This window comes from Macrobrachium nipponense, chromosome 47 (assembly GCF_015104395.2).
Source record: "Macrobrachium nipponense isolate FS-2020 chromosome 47, ASM1510439v2, whole genome shotgun sequence".
Lineage (NCBI taxonomy): Eukaryota > Metazoa > Arthropoda > Malacostraca > Decapoda > Palaemonidae > Macrobrachium > Macrobrachium nipponense.
This window is the reverse complement of record NC_087222.1, coordinates 23,274,661-23,287,036: the sequence shown is the minus strand read 5'-3', so window position 1 is coordinate 23,287,036 and position 12,376 is coordinate 23,274,661.

Genomic DNA, 12,376 nt, shown 5'->3' with positions numbered 1-12,376 from the left:
TGTTGCCAGTCTTGGAAAGGATGATTCCCCTTCCCTGATAATATGTTCAGGGATTACGAAAAAAAAGAAAAAAAATGGGGGTAGGGCGCTGCTGTTCTCACATACTCATCAACAGATTCTTCGTTGATTGATATGAAATTGCTAAGCCATTATGAAGTGTAGCTTTGAAATAAGTATCAGTAATGAAGGTCAACTTCATTATCCTTCCCTTCATCACGTATATACTAAAACCGTCCACAGCCTTCCTTCTCTCCAAAGCAAAGAAAGACCTGCCTCAGAACATCATCAGGATTCCCCCATGAGTCATAAGGGGGTGTGTTTCCTAAACAGTCGCCCCTTTTCAAATGACAGTGATATGCAACAGCTCTATTGTGTCATTCTCTCATTCATTGATGACCACAAGATTTGGAACACTTGTGAATACACTGAATGAGCTACCAAGCTCACTGGTCAAGAATGAAGTTCTTTAACATAATGTGACCAAGCATATGTTAGTCACAATGAATCAACACATCAATATTTACTATATACTACGTACCACTTCACCTGTATAAAACAAAAATGCACTTTCCTGCGAGACAAATGATTAGTAGTATCAGGTTATACTATGCCACAGAAATCCTTCATAAATGTAAGATGTCTGGCCCACCAGTTGTCCATCAAAACTTCAGGATAAAAATGATTCTTGTAAGTAGGAAGGAGGGGCGCCAATCATGCACCTCATTCTTGATTAGTACCTATGTCATCAATCTCAATGTATACGAACTAATATCAATTCATCCACTTGGAAATGTTATAGTATATATACGTATAGACGTAAGCGTAATATTGCTCTCTCTCTCTCTCCTCTCTCTCTCTCTCTCGTGACGGCGCTAAATCATCTGAGGGTCTAACAGCTCTTGCATGCTTGTGCATCACAAGGTTCTTATTATAATTAATAGGTTAAACAGTCTGGTTAGATTCGAAGGGGTCATTAAGGGTAACAGACAGTGCACCTAGAACCATATAATCCGAAGCTGGTGTACATTAGTCCCTATAAATTCAAAACTATGTTTAAACTCTTTCGAATATACAAGGGGGCGTTTCTAACAAATCTCTACATTTCCATCAAGAGCAGTTGGATGAAAATCACTTCTAAATAACAACCATACACACACACACCTGTTAACTAGGCACCAATCCTAGTCCTTTCTCCTGCCCAGCAGATCTTCCTCTCCCAAAGGCGGTGAAATCATTATTAATTCGTCTGTCTTGTCCGTTAACCACTGCAGTACTCAGTTCGTTAAACGCTGATATTCAGTGGGAAAGGCCAATCCTATTGCATCGTCATAAAACAAAAAACAATTATGATACTATAGCAATTACATCGGGTTGCAGTTCCATCAATATGCCTCCCCCCCCCCCACCCCACCCCGCTCCCCCTCCCCCCGGCTCATTCGTGATGACTGTGTACAACTAGACAGACAGACTACCTACTACTACCTCCTCTGTCGACGTCCTACAGTCGATTAGTGTTACCAAACATCAATGTCGGAAAAAATCAAAACTTATAATAATATTAGTTGTTGTTCTTGTTGCCGTTGTAGCAACAGCAGTTAAAGAACATTTCCTGAAATCAAGTGTAAAATCAAAAACAAAAATCAACGCTGAAACAACAGGCTGAGAGAGACTAGAAATACGAGGAAGAAAACAGCAGTAACTAACTAACTGTGGAAAGGAATGAAACAAAATTCATAAGTTGCAAGAGAGAGAGAGAGAGAGAGAGAGAGAGAGAGAGAGAGAGAGGTGGGGGGGGGGGGGGTGGGGTCCTAGCCGCCGCCAAAACCAGCTAAGTACTACTTCAGTACTTATAAGTAGAAAGAGCATCGGTCTCTCTCTCTCTCTCTCTCTCCCCATACATGCTAACAGGAGTTTTGACTTTCTCATGTAAATACACAGTTATCATGTGAAAGAGAGAAGAAGAAAGATGTGAGAGAGAGAGAGAGAGAAAGAGTGAGAGTTTATGAAAACTAAAATCATCCCTCCCATGGAAAGCAAGGCACTCGAATGACATTTTTATGGGAACCATTTACCGGATATTATAGCAACTGAGGGTGTGGGGAAGGTGGTGCTTTTACTTAGGGTTCGTGCTCTCTCTCTCTCTCTCTCTCTCTCTCTCCCCACCCAATCCCCCGCAGGTTGGTTATATGCAACAATAACTAAATCATTATTCAACACCTCCTGCAGGAAGGCACATCCATCCTTCTGGCCATTGAATATAACAGGACAAATTTGGAAGCGGATCCAAATCATGAGAGCGAGAGAGAGAGAGAGAGAGAGGAGAGAGACGAGAGAGAGAGAGAGAGAGAGACTTACGGTCCTTCACGTCACAACTTTTGGTCTTGACCTACTGCACCCCTTCCCCCCACCCCTGCCCCATAAACCCCTTGTATATTTATACACAATTTTGGGGGACCACAGTGTTATATAACGAGATTTTCGGTTGGGGTGGGTGACAAAATGAAATGCAAAGGCGCACCCTGTCCTTCTTGGGGCATAGCAATATCATCCATTAACGGATGGAAAGGCATAGAAAATAATGTGTAGTTTAAAAATTTAAAAATTAAAAATATGGCCTCATTTACCTAATCTTGCGAATTTGCTTCTGTCCCTAGACAGGCCGAGGAGGTCCCCAGCAGGCAGTTTGGGGGAAGGGGAAAGGGGGGGGGGTGGGGTGGGGGGGGGGAGGCCTGGCAGAGGAGAAAAGACTCCAGAACAGCCCATTTAAAATCTATTCCTGGATTTGGGGTTGGTGCATGTTGGGTGTTTAGTATTGCCACTCCGCCCCCCCCCCGCCCGCCTCCCCCTCCTCAAACAACTTTTCCTTTGCACTCAGGCGCCTCACACAGATGGTAGAAGTCTTCCCCCCCCCCCCCCACAACTGGACGGTAGGTCCTGTGGCTGGAGATCATCCACCCAAAAAAAGCTCGACCTTTAGTACCACATTTTCTGCTGTTTTCCACCTATAGCTATCCGGCCACAAAAACGCTTCCATTGGGTCTACATCCTCTGAACTCAATAGTCAATAACAGACGTCATATTATTCTTGTCATTATCGATTCACTTCAGGGAAACGTCCCACTCACCAGTAAGCTGGTCGGTTGAACTTACGTGTAGACTAAATTCTCCCTCTCTCTCTCTCTCTCTCTCTCTCTCCTCTCTCTCTATAGTAATGCTTTATAACGGCCTCCAGAAAATATGGTGGATATGAGCTGGCTCAATTCATAGTGTAATAATAGTATTATCTGTAAAGAACATTAAGGGTGGAATCTCTTGCATTCAAGGAGGCAGGGAAATAAATGCGCATCATAATTATGTTTCTCGAGTAATGGGCGACTCTGGTTGCTATCGTCATTTAAGGAGAAGTTTACTTTGAATAATTGAATTTTGTAGTGTGGAGAGAGAGAGAGAGAGAGAGAGAGAGAGAGAGAGAGAGAGAGAGAGAGAGAGGGAGAGATTCAACTAGTTTTTTATAGTCGGATAATCACCAACTATTATATATACGCATTTACAAAACCTACTTCAACGGAATCATTTCGATGGGAGGATATTACGGTATCCTCTCATATCTAGTCTAGATAAACAGACTATCCATTTGTTTGTACCATTCCCGCCTTCCCCCTTTCTCTCTCTCTCTCTCTCTCTCTCTCTCTCTCTCTCTCTCTCTCTCTGATATTTTGTAAAGGATGCTCTTTTTTTCCAAATTGGTATGGGCTCCATTTCATATGGAAATGAAATCCTTCAACGGCTCAAGTGCCGTTTCCTTGAAGGGTCTTGAGGACTCTTTGGAAGGATCAAGTTGAAACTCCTCAGGATGCCGTAGCGTTTTAATGCTAAGTATTCTTACCCTACTTAAGTTGTTTAGAATGCTACTGTATCCAGTAACAATTTTCATTGACTTCTTATTTCAAAAGTCTCCCTCGTATTCGTTTTGTATTTTTATGGCTATTCTTGGAAGGATGCTTCCACACTGCAGTGAAACATGTCACAAACATACATCTGCAACTTATCACATACATTTCACAAACATGTTGGAAATATGTCAGCGACCGTAAGCTAAGAACTAATCTTTAGACAATATTGAATAATCGTATGAAGCTCCTGTAAGGCTGAATAAGAGTTGAATACAAGTCGTTTAATTGTATTTAACTTGTCAGTGATATGTATGCAATAAGTTACCGACGTGTTTATGACATGTTTTAATGTAGAGTAGGCGCAACTGGAGAAAACTGGTGGAGTATTTGATAGAACAGTGCAGCCCTGTTGATGCCTGTCTGTTGCTTTGAATTGTCTGCAGATACAGTTTTGAAAATGATAACCCCGATGAAGATCTCTCTCTTTCAGTCCTCGATTCCTCTCTTTTGGTTTGGCATCTGTTTCCGAACTTATAATTATCTCCCTCCCCCTCCCTGGTCGGATTCGACCCCACACGGGAAGAGACAGTTAGATTACAGGTAATCATGCCATCAGTAGCTTCCATTCGGCCCCAAGCTGCAACCCCTTTCATTCCTTTGACTGTACCTCCGTTCATATTCTCTTCTTCCCTCTTAATTTCCTTAAGATTCTCCCAACATTTGTTGCATAGTGAAGCTGTGAGGTTCTCCTGTTATACTTTTAAGTAAACCTTTTTAATCTCGGTTTCCCTTTCAGCGTTGAATGACCCCATAGGTTCCAGCGCTTGGCCTTCGTAGGAATGTGACCAGTAGATTTCAGTACTCTGTGATTGTTTATTTGCCTCTGTAGTTTACAATCACAGTTTGCTCTTGAGATTTGGGCTTGAAAATGTTATATCAAAAGAGATTCTTTTGAAGACAAAAAGTATTCACTGAAAAAAAGGCATGATTATGACGCAATGAACATTCAGTATTTGATTTTTTATTTACATTTCCTTTGATAAAAATGTAATCTCTTCTGGCTCTATTTCAGTTTGGCACCGTCTTCTTTGGAAGCTTCGCTTTTCATTTCAATTCAGTGGCCACTGTAGGATGGTTCCATATGACATATATTAGGACTGTTGCCTTGTATTATAAGCGCCCTATGAGGTAATGTTAGACTTGCGATAATCTTACACTAAGTCGGTTGGTTATGCACTTCCATACTCATTGGAGTGTCTTGAGGTTTCATGATAACGAACGAAGTAAGTATCTTCTTTCTGATGTGAGGTTCTAGTAGAAAACACGAAGTATAAAAATACATATATTCTTCTGAGATTACATGATGAAGATCAGATAGGATTGTACAGGTCTGCCAATGACGATGATTTGATCGCTACTGCCAATGATGATGGCTAATTCTGTTCTGACTACCATCTCGGTTACAAGTCATAAAGGAAGCAGACTGTAACTCGAACATATGAACATACATACAAATGAGACACATTAGAAATCACGTAGGCCATTTGAATTATAGGTCGCGGTAGTTGTCTCAAGCAGGAAGCTTGGACTAATGTTTCAAAACAAATGAATAATGACCACTTAGCCTACTTTATTGTATAGGTCATCTTTATCGTCTCTGGTGATCACATTCCTGCAAGCAATCTGGTTTGACCTCTTTAGTTTTAGTTTTTGTATATATATGGAATAACATTCCATATTTTTGTTTTTTATTATGTAATCACTTACACATATAGGGTTCATTTTCGGAATAATAAAATAATAATAATAATAATAATAATAATAATAATAATAATAATAATAATAATAATAATAATAATAATAATAAGTTATTATTATTATTATTATTATTATTATTATTATTATTATTATTATTATTATGAATTTGATAACTTATCAGGAACAGCTAAAATTATTAGACCTGCATGTATTAATAAACTTCAGTGCCAAGGATAGTCTCGAAAATAGTTCCCCTTTTTTGTAGCTGTTAAAGATAATTATAAAAACTAAGCGGGATTCAAGAGATACTTATCAGTTTCCCAGTGACTTCTCTTCCTTACCTAACTTGCATTTTAACTGACCAGGTAAATGTGGACTGACCAGTAAGCTTGAATATAGCTAAACACCCCCCACCTCCTCCCCCTCCATCCTCCTCCTCCTCCTCCTCCTCCTCCTCCTCCTCCTCCTCCTCCCCACAAATGGTCTGAAGACGAATCCCCGAGGGAGGCTCCTTTACTCTCTTGTAAACGTGGCGAGAACTGCTCCAACTTCTTAAGAGGAATTATTCCGTCCAAAGTCTTCATGAAGAAATTGATTCCCTCGTCTCTGTAAAGCTTATAAACTTCGCTCCCTTTTTTTTTTCTTTGTTACTTAAGTACATGTGTGTTTATCTATCGTTAATATAGATACAAACACTCGGGGGACATTTGCAGAATTAAACATTTTCTTGACATCCATTCCCATTCCATTCTTCGGTCTTGTTTTTTTTACCCTCTCTAATTATTATTTTCTTGTTCTCTTTTCTCGCTGCCCAACCACTCCAACTCCCTCTTTTCACTGCCTAGAATGCTGACTGGACGGAAGTGCCCACCCAGTCACTGCTTCTAGGCTGGGCAGCCTCAATGTTATGAATGAACTGTGAGTTTATTTAGGAGCTCTCTTTAGTGTTTAATTTTTTTTTTAATGCTTGCGAATGAAATGAAGAAATGTTATAGAAGAAGGAAAATCAGGAATACCCTTGTAATTCAACAAAGGTATTTACGGCCTTTTGTTTTTCAATTACCAAAGATATGTTTTTCGGTGTTATTGATTGATGCCAGTACCAAGGAAAAATCCTTCTTCATGAACTGAAACAGATGGGTCTTTATTGGTTACCACCTGTTGTATCCTCGTTTGTTACCCCTCCGGAAATTGCTGTAAGAAAACAAAAGACGTCCTTATATTGTCCGACTACTGCAACTCAATTTTTGTATTTTTTTATTTTCTGAATATTTTTGGCATCTTTCTGTAGTATTTCAGTATTTTTTATAACATTTGTGCATGAAAGTAAGGGATTGTTTTTAATGATGTTTTTAAAGCATCTTTTGATTTGAAATAGATTTAGAATCAGATGGTCACGCTTTAACAGAAACGCTTGTAGAGTTTGTGATAGTCACAAACCCCTCTTCTCGAATTCTTCTTCACTCTTTTTGGATACGCTTGCCATTACAAAGCCCTAGATCCAAATGCAAGAATAGGCAGAAATCCTGGCGTCCGTAGCGGGATTCGAACCTCCATCCGTAATATCAGAACGAGAATGTGTTACCGACTGACCGCAGTTAGTCTGATGGCCTTACCCTGCCCAGACCCGAGTGAACCGATGAAAGCGAAAGATGAAGAAGAAAATAAAGCGAGGAATGCTAATGATGGATCGTTGGGTAAATAAAGAGAAGTGGGGGATATTTGTAAAGGGGAAAAAACGGAAATCCGGATAAGACGTCAAGACAGAGCAAAACGTGGACGAAACAAAAGACGACCAGGATGAAACATGTCCGAGAACTTGTCCTGAAGTAAAATGCATCCATTCCACCTCAAAGGACTTATGAGTCAACAGCCACAGGCAGAGAATAAGATGGAATAGAGAAGAAGAAATAAACAGAGAGAAAGAGAAGAAATGCAATAGATGTTTTCCCAATGAAGTGCAGGGATGATGCTTCTCATTGGACAAGTTTCTTTTGACGGGGTCAAAACGTGCTTGGAGGGAGTCGGCTAGAGTGTGGCGTTACCTGTAAATCGGCACACTTTTTAGATATGCTCTCTACCAGACTCATCCTTTTGGTATACTCTTATATACGGCCCACCCCCTCTTAATGTAACATGTAAATAGGCTGATCCTCATGGTCTGTCTATACAACGACCCCCCCCTCCCAGCCCCACCCTCTTTGCGACGGGCCCCTCTTCCCAGCCTCCTGGATTAGAAATGGCTGAAGACCAAAAGGAAAAAAGATTTGTTGCTGGAAAGAAGCATGTGTTTGTGTGTGTTGACAGAGAGAGAATAATGTTTTCCATTGGCTGTTGTCAGGCGGTTGAAGTTTTTAATGATTCCCGGACAGGGGACATTTTTGAACCGGTTTCATGTCTTCATCTCCCCTTCCTTTGGAGAAGTTGAGAAGGACGTCGCCTGTTAGTTTGACCTCCAGTGGAGTCTTCGTTAGTTTTTCGTCAGATGCTGCGACCACAACTGGGATCGAAAAGTGTTGTGAAAAAATCAAAGTCTTAAACAGGGAGAATATTTGGTTCTGTAACACGTATGGAGGGTGCAAATGAGTCCACAATATATAATGGTGGAAGTTCTCAAAAGATATTCTCAAAAAATATTTCGTTTTCTGTCAGTTGGAATCGCAATTTGTCTTTTCGTTTTATTTAGTTTTTTGTTGAAACCTCTTGATGCGATGTTTATCTCGTGAGCTCCAGGGAAAGACGGTCTAAGCTCCGTTGTTCTCCGTAGAGGACGATTAGTGCTCTCAGTGTACCTCAAGCGGTACACTGTAGGCATTACTTGAGGATCTTTGCAGCGTCCCTTCGGCCCCTAGTTGCTACCCCTTTCATTCTTTTTCTTGTACCTCCGTTCATATTTCTTTCTTCCTTCCGTATTTCCTCATTCCTCTCCTAGCAGTCTTTTCAACATCATTTTCAGCGCTGGATGACCTTGTAGGTGCCAGCGCTTGGCCTTTGACCGAAATGTTATATTCCAATTCTAAGTTCCGTTGTTGGGATGTTTTATGAATCTTTTAACTATGAAATTTTTCCAGAGGGAAAACACTAATTTTTTTGGTCTTGTGTGTATCATTCTGCAGAGTTTCAATTGAAGAGGCTTTTTTTTTTTGTTTTGCAACGGAGATAGATCAGTTTAGTTTTGTCCTTTCCTTATATTAATTTTTTCTTTTTTTATCGACATTTCAGTTTTTACAAAAGACAGCGTGTTTATTTCAATGAAAATAAGGAGAAATGCCAATAAGAATGAAAGTATTCTCATTTGGAATCCCATTTTCCTTTAGAACTTGAGTATAGGTAAATATTTCACAGAGTCCATAACGAAAGAAATTCCAGGCATTTTTCTGTCTCTCGTGACCAGCATTTCTTGCTAAATAGTTGCCAGACCCACAAAAACTATAAAAAACATTATGTATTTCAGTTTTGTATCTATTCTGAATGGACGAATATTCAGAGCTTCCTGTTTTATTTGGGTGACCAACCACAGTTATTAGTTTCGACGTTTGGGTTTTATTTTACGTGCGTGTGTGTGTGCGTGCGCGCGCGTTTATCAATCGAATTCTGTCAATTACATAAACTGGATACATATACCTAACCTGGTTTGGTGTTGATACACCTTGTTTTTTTTATGTTTTATCTTTCCATGTTGATCAAGTTCTGGGTGTGATTCCAACTCTTCTGAAGAGACGGCACACCAACCATCCATAGAGAGAGAGAGAGAGAGAGAGAGAAGTGTTTATTTAGGACATCTTATCTCTTTATCTTGGCTGGTCCGTGAGTCGTAGGAGAATCAAAACAAACAACAAACAAGATCGTTTTCTCCTTCTCATTGTTTGTTTCATACGTTCGATGTTGCTCCAATGGGAAAAAAACTTGATACCCTTCTGCTGTGCTCTCTCTCTCTCTCTCTCTCTCTCTCTCTCTCTCTCTCTCTCTCTCTCTCTCTCTCCCTAAGACTGAGGCAGAGATGGAACACAGAAACTGTAGTGGCTCAAGAGAGCATAACTTTCAACTTGATAGGAAAACCATTTTGCAATAAAGCTGAGCTTGGGTAGTTAGACCTAGTTTAGGGTTCCTCTTCAGACCTCTTATTCCCATTCACACTTGACCACACTTATGGGCCAATTATGGCAACTTTTTACCACACTTTCAGGCCACATTTTGACAAAACAGTTACATACTTATGGACTACTTTTGGGCAACAATTTAGCACATTTATGAAGCACTTTGGGCGGCAACACTTTGCCACACTTAAGGACCACTTTGCGTAACACTTGACTCACTGTGCAACATTTTACCATACTTATGGGCCACTTTTGGACAACACTTTACCAGACTTATGGGCCACTTTTGGGTAACACTTCACCACTTATTGGCCACTTTTGGGCAACACTTCACAACTTACGGGCAATTTTTGGGCAATGGTTCGTGCTGGGACAAGACCGCAATGGGGCTCTGTGTAAACAAAGATGATCTTCACATCAGGGTCCTTGTAGGGGTCTCTCCATTAAAGGTGTTCTTCCCTCCATCCCAAATACCTGCATTGTCAGCCATGTGAGTTCATCATCCTCTCTTGGCGAAGGGTTGGGAAGAAAATAAATTGTAGGCCCCATCGAGACACCCAAGGCTCAACGAGGGTTTATGAATTGGGAAAGAAGTGAATAATTATCATAATGAAAAGTGAAAGACATTAGTAAGCCATGTTAATGTAATGTATTGGGCAAATATAATCGTCATGGATTTCCAGTTAAGTTTCCATTCCATTGTCCTTATTGCGTCACTGAACGATTAGTCCATGGTAATGATAATTTGCCATTAACCGCTGAATTTACGTCTCTCTCTCTCTCTCTCTCTCTCTCTCTCTCTCTCTCTCTCTCTCTCTCCGATATGTTAGTTAACCCCTGTCATTATTCGTAACTTACTTGATTGCATTTACATGGCTCGTGTTAATATGCTTTCGTAGGTATATTTATACGCGTGCCTATTTGAAGTAAGAGAGAGAGAGAGAGAGAGAGAGAGAGGAGAGAGAGAGAGAGATGAGAGAGAGGAGAGAGAGAGAGAGATTTAAGTGTACTGGCGTAGGTTGAGTCCCATGGTATGATAAGACTGAGGCTAATTTCCAATAGAACAAATATCTGGATGCTAAATTAGATGCTGGACGTTTATGTACATAATTGGGTCTCCAGTGTGCAGATTTTATTATGCATTGTTTATATTTTCGTGATTGACTTAACTGTAGCTATGGTTGAATAATTTCGTCTTTTTATTTTCTTTAATAAAACAATTAATTGATCATCAAGAACATCTATTTTAGAATGTCATTGATTTGTGGAGGTAGATTCTGATAGGCTATGTATCAGAGTCTTTTGGGCAAAAGGTTTTTCTATGGTAGGAGGTTCTTGTGTTTGAATGAGGGTGAAATTTGTGGGAACCTCGATTTGCATAAAGTGGGAACTCTTCTCTTAAAAAACAAAAAGAATTTTAATATTCCTGAATGTGGGAAACGTAGTCTTTGGATCAAATTAGGAAATAGGAACATTATCACCCACCCCTTAGCAGTTGTATAACATCACCTCCACTTATAAAATGCAAATTCAGTGGAGGCTTCGAGCAATGGAATGAGTTCCAACAATGCCAGCGACACATGACATATGATCCCCGTGACGCTCTGTCTGTCTGTCCTGACGATGGACTTGGTCGTAGAATTACGTCGAGGGAGATTTATTTACAGACGAATGTTTGACCTTTAAAGAAAAAAAAACAAAAAGTCTTGTTTTATTGGCCAGTCATAAGTCCTCACGACTGAGTTTTTCAGTGCTTAAAGAGGTGGTATTGGGAATTATTCTCTCTCTCTCTCTCTCTCTCTCTCTCTCTCTCTCTTCGCAATTTCAGGCCGTGATTCAGTACTGTCGATTGACCAACTTGTTTGTCCAGTGTCAAGTTTCCATCAATACCTAAAATGTGTTTATTATTTATTTATTTTTCTTTTGCCACTGTGTCTGTATGAGATTCATTTACCTTTGTTTCTTTTATATGGTTATGATTTGTAGCTATTTTACAATTATGTTTTTTCCAAATACACACAATATATTTTTACTGTAGTTTACAAAAGTAAAATATTAGAATAGATTAGAAACGTCTACTTACTCAAGTACTATATTCCTGTTATGGTCAGACTTACTCAAAGCTTAGATCTTCTCTTTTAATTTGCTGCCGAGTCAGATTTTCTGAAAATGTCACTTGCTAATTATTTTTAAGAGTTTAGAAAAATCTCCACTTGCTAAACAAATCCTGGTAAAGTTCTGAGATAAGGCTGCATTAAATTCGTTTATATAATAATTTTAAGAAGAGTTTAGAACAATGTCGTAGGTTCAACTCAGACAAATGTTGACAGTTATGTAATACGGTTTGTAAAACATGTTTCTTTAAGTGAGGAAACTGAAGCTGTTTCTCCTTCCCTCTTTGTTCCTCCTCCTCCTCCTCCTCCTGTTTCTCTACTCATTATCAAAGAGGGAAGACGTCAAAATTAGCATGGCAAATGTCTTCTTCTCCTTCTTGTGTCACCTCATTTATATGAGAACCAGCCTCCCTTTCTCTGTTGAACAGTTGAAGTCTCCTATTTTCCGTGCATGAAGATGAAAGGTAAATGTCCGCGTAGCAGGGTGGTGCCATCATTCCTTTTACTGTACCTC